General features: G+C 47.0%; 1 protein-coding gene across 1 annotated transcript in view; it reads left to right on the forward strand.

Moving 5' to 3' along the window:
- The first annotated feature begins 8,641 nt into the window (after nt 1-8,641).
- Nucleotides 8,642-8,667, forward strand: part of LOC138949473 (multiple epidermal growth factor-like domains protein 6) — a 109,090-nt gene continuing 109,064 nt past the window's right edge. The window contains exon 1 of the mRNA XM_070321302.1: nt 8,642-8,667. This exon is cut by the window's right edge and continues 144 nt beyond it. The gene's annotated coding sequence lies outside the window, so the exon portion shown is untranslated.

Here is an 8,667-nt window from a genome sequence, read left to right on the forward strand (position 1 = left end):
GCGAAAGGAAAAACACGACAACTGGCGTCGCCGACAGTTACTTCCCTTGTCTATTCGGAGTGACTTATTACTGCAAAATGACGGAAACAGAGCAGCTGATAACGCTTCTAAGGGAGGAGTTGGAGCAACAGCAACGCCAGCACAAGGAAGATATGGAGCAACAAATGCACCAGATGGAGATGATGATGAAAGTGTTCAGTGGTGCCGCAGCTTCTGCCAGGGAGGAAAGCTACAACGATCCGAGTCCTTCGAATCTACGTTTTCCCATTACTACACAGGCAGCTGCAATCCCATCTTTTGTTGCGTTTGATGCAACATCGGAACTGTGGCCTGACTACTGGTCAAGATTTTGCACGTTTGTGGTCGCCAACTCCGTGCCGGAGCAGCGCAAGGCTCAAATTTTCTTGACGAATCAGACTGCTACGGTCTACAAACAACTGGCAAATCTGGCTACTCAGCAAAATCCGCCCAAGGACATCAACAGTTTGACAATGGACGAAATTGTCAAATTCATGAAAGAACAGTTCGACCCGAAACTCTTCTTAGTTCGTGAACGTTTCAAGTTCTGGAGTGACATGAAACGGAAGCCAGGCGAAACTCTCCAGGAGTTAGCAGCGCGCATTCGCCAAGACGCCGCTACCTGTGACTTTCCTTCGATCAAAAATCCACAAGACGAAGCTCTGAGACAGAGATTCATATGTTCTGTCAACAATGAGGCTGTCTTAAAGGCTCTATTCAAGATCAAGGACACAGAGCTGGATTTCGCACGTGCTGTCCAAGTCGCGATTGAGACTGAAGACGCAGCGAAGGTTGCCAAGGAAACTGTCTACGGTTCCAAGACCATGCCAGTCAACAAGGTCCACCAGAACAAGACTACGGGTCCACGAAAGAACCACAAGCAGTCTAATTCCACAGACAGGAAGTGCTACCGATGTGGAAAGGCCCACAAAGCAACAGACTGCCCCTACAAAGAAGCCAAATGCCGATACTGTGACGTCACAGGACATTTGGAAGCTGTCTGTAGAAAAAAGCAACATCAGAATCGGGAACGACATTCCCAGGCTTCTGTGAAGAGAGTCACGAAAGCAGAGCTTGCCAAAGCGATCCTCGGTGAAGTTCCCCAAGATACTCCTTGGTTGGATGTACCCATAACAATCCAGGACCGACAGTTCTCCATGGAACTGGACACCGCAACTACGGGAAATTTTGTTTCTCTTCCGGTCTGGAGACAACTAGGAAAACCGAAGCTGGATGACGTCACACATCGTTACGAGTCTGCCAGCAAGCACGACCTGCCCGTGCTGGGAACTTTCATGGGCCAAACCAAGGATCCAGTGACTGGTAAGCAAAGCTCAATTCCGTACATCGTCACCAAGATCCCTCATCTGAATCTGCTAGGACGCAACGCAATCCAGACTCTGGGAATTTCTGTGGACAATGCTCTAGGACTGAGGAGCATAGAGAGTCACGCAAAGAGTGAGGGTGCAAAACCTACGCATCCAGCGACCTCCAACGCGCCTTATGCTGCCCTGCAACGAGATTGTCACAGACTGTCTGATAAATTCCCAAATCTCTTCAAACAAGAATTGGGATGTCTCAAGGACTTCGAACTGGACGTGAAGTTCAAGTCTGATGCGAAGCCGATTTTTCACAAGGCACGTCCGGTACCTTTTGCTCTTCGTGATGACCTCGCCAAAGGCTACGAAGAAGGCATCGCCAAAGGAGTCTGGAAGCCAGTCCAGTTCAACGAATACGGAACGCCAGTGGTACCAATTCGTAAGGCACAAACCTCGGGCACCCTGAAGCCCAAGCTACGGATCTGTGGTGACTACTCAGTGGGCATCAATGATCAGCTTGAAGATCACCGTCATCCAATGCCACTCCCAGAGGAACTGATGCAGAAGCTAGGAGGTGGATTCGGATACACCAAGATCGATCTTGCTGATGCCTACAACCAGATCAAGCTGGCACCAGAGAGTCAACGCAGGCTAGCCCTCAGCACTCACCGTGGGGTACTCCTGCAGCAACGACTTCCTTTCGGGATAAAGTCAGCACCTGGTTACTTTCAAGAGATCATGGAAAACCTGACCTGTGATCTACCTGGTGTTGCTGTCTTCCAAGATGATATACTCGTCAGCGGGAAGGACGCCAACGACCACCTGAGCAACCTGGAACGTTTGCTCACTCGTCTGAACGACAAAGGACTCAGATGTCGTCGTGAAAAGTGCGAGTTCGCACAAGCCAGTGTGGAATACCTTGGACATACCTTATCGGCCGAAGGGATCTCCAAAGGATCGAAGGTCGAGGCAGTTTTGAAAATGCCAGCCCCTACGGACGTCTCAAGCTTGAAGTCTTTCTTGGGCTCAGTTCAGTTTTACGGGAAGTTCATCCCTAACCTGGCCAGCATGGCAGAGCCGCTCTACCGCCTGACGAAGAAGGCGAACCCCTGGAAGTGGGGAGATGAGGAACAGGCAGCATTTGAACAGTTGAAAAATGTGCTTTCCTCGGATCAAGTTCTGGTACACTTCGATCCAAACAAGACTTTGGGACTAGCTTGTGACGCGTCCAACGTTGGAATTGGAGCAGTCCTATTTCATCGCTATCCAGATGGAAGCGAGCGCCCAATCGCCAACGTGTCCAAGACTCTCACGGCTGCAGAAAGGAACTATGTACAGCCAAATCCACAAGGAAGCCCTGGCCATCATTTTTGGCTTGCAGAAGTTCTACCGGTATCTCTACGGACGTCAGTTCATACTGGTGACAGATCATAAGCCGCTGATATCACTTTTCGGACCGAAGAACGGGACTCCACTGCTCGCAGCTAACAGACTAGCTCGGTGGGCCCTGTGGCTGAACCAGTTTAACTACACCATCGAGTACCGGAAAACAGCGGATCATGGCAATGCAGATGCCCTTAGTCGCTTGCCATACGGAGATGACATCGACTTCGACAGGGAGGAAAGTGGTGAAGACATGGACATGGTGTGTACCATCAAGGTTCTCAGTCTTCAAGTCCAGCCTGTGGATGCCAACATCCTCCGTCAAGAGTCAGGAAAAGATCCAGTGATATCTACTGTGATGCGCTACGTCCGTGAAGGATGGCCACCAAAGAACGCTGAGATCAATGAAGATGTCAACAAGTTCCGGAAGTTGTCTGACTCTCTCAGTATCTGCCACGGATGCCTCGTCCATGGATCGAGAGTGGTGATTCCACAGAGCCTGCAGTCCAAGATCCTTGATCTGCTGCATCTCGGACACTTCGGCATGGAACGCATGAAACAGTTGGCAAGAACTGCTGTTTACTGGCCCGGTATCGATGCTGCTATTGAGATGGCTACTCGACGATGTGACTCGTGCGGTGAACATCAGAACAAGCCATCCAAGCCTCCAGTTCACCCATGGATGCTACCAGAAAAGCCGTGGAGCCGCTTACACCTGGACCATGCAATCAACTTCATGGGTAGAGACTGGCTGGTGATCACGGATGCTTACTCCAAGTATCCATGCATTCATCCTACGTCATCCACGTCCTCTAGAGCCACTCTAGACCTGCTGGAAGAAGATTTTGCTCATTTTGGATTGCCTCACACACTTGTCACTGACAACGCGCCGACCTTCACTTCTGAAGAATTTCAGAGCTGGTGCAAGGAACGGGGGATCACGCACCTGACAGGGGCACCATATCATCCTGCTACCAATGGAGCCGCCGAACGTTTGGTGCAGACATTCAAACAAGCACTGAGAAAATCTTCTTTGCCACCGAAGCGTGCTCTTCAAGAGTTCTTGATGCAGTACCGGAGAACGCCGACATCCTGTGGTTTCTCTCCGAGTGAACTCTTGAATTCCAGGCAGTTACGGACAAGGATCGACACTCTGCTGCCCTCGCCAGCCCACATCGCTCAGGGCAAGCAATCCAAGGAGGCATCCAAGTCTCAGATGACTCCAGACTTGAAATCTGTCGTCAAGGTAACCAGACAGTACAAGGCCGGAGATCCTGTGTATGCTCTGTACCATGGACCTCTCCGAGACAAACAACCCCGATGGGTACCAGCAGTCATCAAGAAGTCTCTGGGTACTCGCTGCTTCAACGTCATGGTCATTCCTCATGGTCCAGTATGGAGACGACACTGGGAACAGCTACAGCCACGCTACACCACTGAGGAGGACAATGAACCTGGTGAGGAAGTGGACACTGTTTCTGAACTTGTAACAGATCACCCCATGGAGATCTTGGAAACTGTGCCACAAACTCGGAGACAGACCAAACCCAAAGGTACTCCATCCGTTCCAGAGTATGGACCAGACAATCCAAGACGGTCAAAGAGAACACGCAAACCCACAGAGAGACTTTGCTGTTGATGCTTGAGGAGTAGCATCAGTTTAGGTGGGGAGGTGTTGTGGAGATCGCTAGATACCACTGGAATCGAATGGAAGGATAAAGAACATTATGGAACTTACTTTGATTAAATGCGCAGTCACTCATGACGTAAGCGTAGACGCTCATCGGACAGACGGAACTGTGTAGATCTAACCAGATTAGTGTCGATGTTTCCCGAATATTCTCGTATGTCCATTAACTATATAAGTAGGGCTGCGCACACGTATTGTTGTTCTTTACCAGTCTTGCACTTGTTCTTTCTTACACTGTGCTGAGAGATATTGTCACCGTTGTTCCAGCTGTTAATAAATCTACAGAACCTACACAACTCGTTGTGTCTCCTTTGTGACTGAGAGTGGCGAAAGGAAAAACACGACAAACGGTGTTCAGGTCATACAGGCAGATATATTTACAAGTTTTGACCTACATTGAATAGACCAGCAGAACAAAAACTACCGCAGTACGGTACAGATAACTTGCTGGCCTAAGACTGAACCCGACTGAACGACAGACATCAAAGTAAGGCTCACCCAAATGACGACTGAAGAAGTAAGTAATCCAAATTTGAACACTGAAGCACAACAGCTCGAATAAGCACAACTTTAGCAATCATCCTCATCGCTTGTAAAATCACACACGCAGTCTTTTTGACGAATGCCTCTGACAACCGACTTGGGTCACCGACAGAAACCGGCCGGTAACTGCACAGTATCACATGCATTCAACTGCGCAATCTCGGAAACATGACGGGTGTACCGGTCAGGTAGGACGAAAGCCAGAAGCAAACAATGCAAAATAATATTTCCAATTTCATTTCAACACTCTAGAAATAACTGTTATTCGTTTTATAGATGACTGAATACAAAAGCGCGTTTACCAAAAAGACAAAAGGGGACTCGTTTCGCATATGAATTTGATGACACGTGTTGGCAGGATGGTTTGATGAGCAGAAAACAGACACTCGCAGAGTTTGTGTCAAAAAGTGGTGTTTTTTTTTAAGAAAACGTCGGAGTAAAGGGATAACAAGTCGCGTAAAGCGAAATTACTACATTTAGTCAAGCTGTCAAACCCACGGAATTTTTGTTTGTTTGCTTAACGCCCAGTCCACCACGAAGGATTATATCAGGGCGCCACACACAAGACAGAAGTCGCAGCACAGGCTTCATGTCTCACGCAGTCACATTATTCTGACACCGGACCAACCAGTCCTAGCACTAACCCCATAATGCCAGACGCCAGGCGGAGCAGCCACTTGATTGCCAATTTTAAAGTCTTAGGTATGACCCGGCAGGGGTTCGAACCCACGACCTCCCGCTCACTGGGCGGACGCCCTACCACTAGGCCACCATGTTGCGGTACTCACAGAATGAAACTGAACGCACTGCATCGTTTCACCAAGACCGCATTCTCGTAGTTTCGTCAGTCCACCGCTCGTGGCAAAGGCAGTGAAATTGACAAGCCAGAATAGTGCTTTTCTGTACCTCTCTTCGTTTTAACTTTCTGAGCGTGTTTTTAATCCAAACATATCATATCTATATGTTTTTGGAATCAGGAACCAACAAGGAATATGATGTAATTGTTTTTAAATCGATTTCGGACATTTTATTTTAATTATAATTTTTTTTATTGTAAATTTTCAGAGCTTGTTTTCAATCCGAATATAACATATTTATATGTTTTTGGAATCAGAGAATGATGAAGAATAAGATGAACGTAATTTTGGATCGTTTTGTAAAAAAATGATTTTAATTAGAATTTTCAGATTTGTAATGACCAAAGTCATTAATTAATTTTTAAGCCTCCGAGCTGAAATGCAATACCAAAGTCCGGCCTTCGTCGAAGATTGCTTGGCCAAAATTTCAATCAATTTTATTGAAAAATGAGGGTGTGACAGTGCCGCCTCAACTTTTACAAAATGCTGGATATGACGTCATCAAAGACATTTATCGAAAAAATGAAAACAAGTCTGGGGATATCATACCCAGGAACACTCATGAAAAATTTCATAAAGATCGGTCCAGTAGTTTACTCTGAATCGCTCTACACACACACACACACACACACACACACACACACACACACACACACACACACACAGACACACACACATACACCACGACCCTCGTCTCGATTCGCCCCTCTATGTTAAAACATTTAGTCAAAACTTGACTAAATGTAAAAAGCTTACACACCTCGTCCTGCATATCGTGCATGTTTTCACTCTGGTAGATTTTGAGGTATTACCGAGCCTCTTGAAAATCGACCCCAGGGAAAGGCGAGAGATTATGACTCCACCTTGCGACTTTCTTTCCCACAAACACAGTGAAGATTGTGCCTCAAGCTTATTTTTTGTATTCTCTCTCTCTCTCTCTCTCTCTCTCTCTCTCTCTCTCTCTCTCTCTCTCTGTTTGACAAAGAAAGTTAGAGAGAACCGGGTGTATGTCAGTGCAATCGCTTGACTAAATGGTTAATCGGTTACAACTCCCTATTGCCGCGGCCCGTTGTTGCCGCGGCCCGTTATTGCCGCGGCCCGTTGTTTCCGCGGCCCGTTATTGCCGCAAACCGCTATTGCTGCAACCCGCTATTGCCGCGGAACTTTCCCGCAAGAAAGTTCCCCTGATTCCGGTTTTTTGAAAAACAATTTTGCGCCAGTCAGATGTCATCAAGTTCGTAACTCTGCCGTGTGCTAACAAAACCGAGTAAGTCCTTTTTTTTCAAAAATGACATTTTTCGTTCATCAAAAAGAACAAATCAATGCGCACCTTTTGTGTTCATTTCTACTTTTTAGAGTGCTTAAATAAGCAGATATGAACAAGTAAGTCCACAATTAAAAACAACTTTTTAAGTATGCAAGAAATGTTTTGGCAAAACAAAGTAAGTCTAAGGGGTTCCTAATTTTCGTATAATGATAGTTTCAAAATTCTTGTCAGAGGACTCATACAAAAAAAGACGTCATTTAAAGTTTAGAACACACAAATGACGTCATGTAAGTTTGAAACAAACAAATGACGTCATGAGATACGGCGAGACATTATGACGTCACCTTATGACGTTTTATTTCTAACATTTTTCTTCTCTATATGATTCTCCTGACGATCCTTGTCTCCCTCTCTCCCTCCCTCTCTCTTTCCCTCCCTTCATCTCTTTCTATCCCTCCCTACCTCTCTCGCGATCTCTCTCCCTCTCTATATTTCCCTCCCTCCATCATTTTCTCTATCCCTCCTTTCCTTTCGCTCTCTCCTCTCCCTCTCTCTTCCGCCATCATTCTCTCTCTCCCTCCTTTCCTCCCTACCTATCTCTCTATACCGCCAACAATCGACTTTCCTCTACCTCCCTCCTTCACTCTCACTCCCTCCCCTCTGTCTCTCCATCCCACTCCCTTTCTCCCCCTCCCTCCCCCTCTCTATCTCCCTCCCCCTCTCTATCTCCCTCCCCCTCTCTATCTCCCTCCCACTCTCTTCCTCCCACCCTATACGGAAGCTGAAAACTAAAGGTGCATATAGTTCAAACAATCATTCAACTGTATTTATTTGACCTTACACAGACTGTAGGAAGAGGCAAACCGTCTTGAACAATATTTTTCCCCAGGAAGCGACTCCAAGAACACAAAAGACTTGAAGGTGAGTGACGTACCTTGTAGTCTTTCTGTGATAGTAGTCGTCCAGTGGACGATACCTTCCGCCTGTGATCTGCCTTAGATATTCCAATTTTGACATAGTTCTAGAATAACAACAACGGGCCGCCGCGCCTGCCTCCAATGCACAGGATTGCGAGTTCCAATCCCTGCGGACGTGGCGAAAACTTCCGCTGGGGGTCGTCCTTTCTCCTTGCGTAAGAGATTTTCTCGTCAATAAAAATTAATGTACATAATGGAAACAAAAAATTAAAAAAAATTTTGTTTAAAAAAAGGTGGGGGCCGCGGCAATAACGGGCCGCAGCAACAACGGGCCGCGGCACTAACGGGCCGCGTCAACAACGGGCCGCGGCAACAACGGGCCGCGGCAACAACGGGCCGCGGCAACAACGGGCCGCGGCAACAACGGGACGCGGCAATAGCGGGTTGACCCCGGTTAATCACGCTTCGGCGTCTTGTTTTAATTTCACAACCAAACAAAATCATATCTCGCGAGGTAACATTATGATTTTTTTCTCTCCAAATCTTCGGAACGTGAAACAATTATGTGTTCACTGAGACTATGAAAGATAGGGTCAGGTGAACCTAGACGATATTGTTCTATGGCATTATTGAAATGACGTCATCTTGGGTGTGGAAACTATGTATGAACTTG

This window comes from Littorina saxatilis, linkage group LG15, assembly GCF_037325665.1.
Source record: "Littorina saxatilis isolate snail1 linkage group LG15, US_GU_Lsax_2.0, whole genome shotgun sequence".
Lineage (NCBI taxonomy): Eukaryota > Metazoa > Mollusca > Gastropoda > Littorinimorpha > Littorinidae > Littorina > Littorina saxatilis.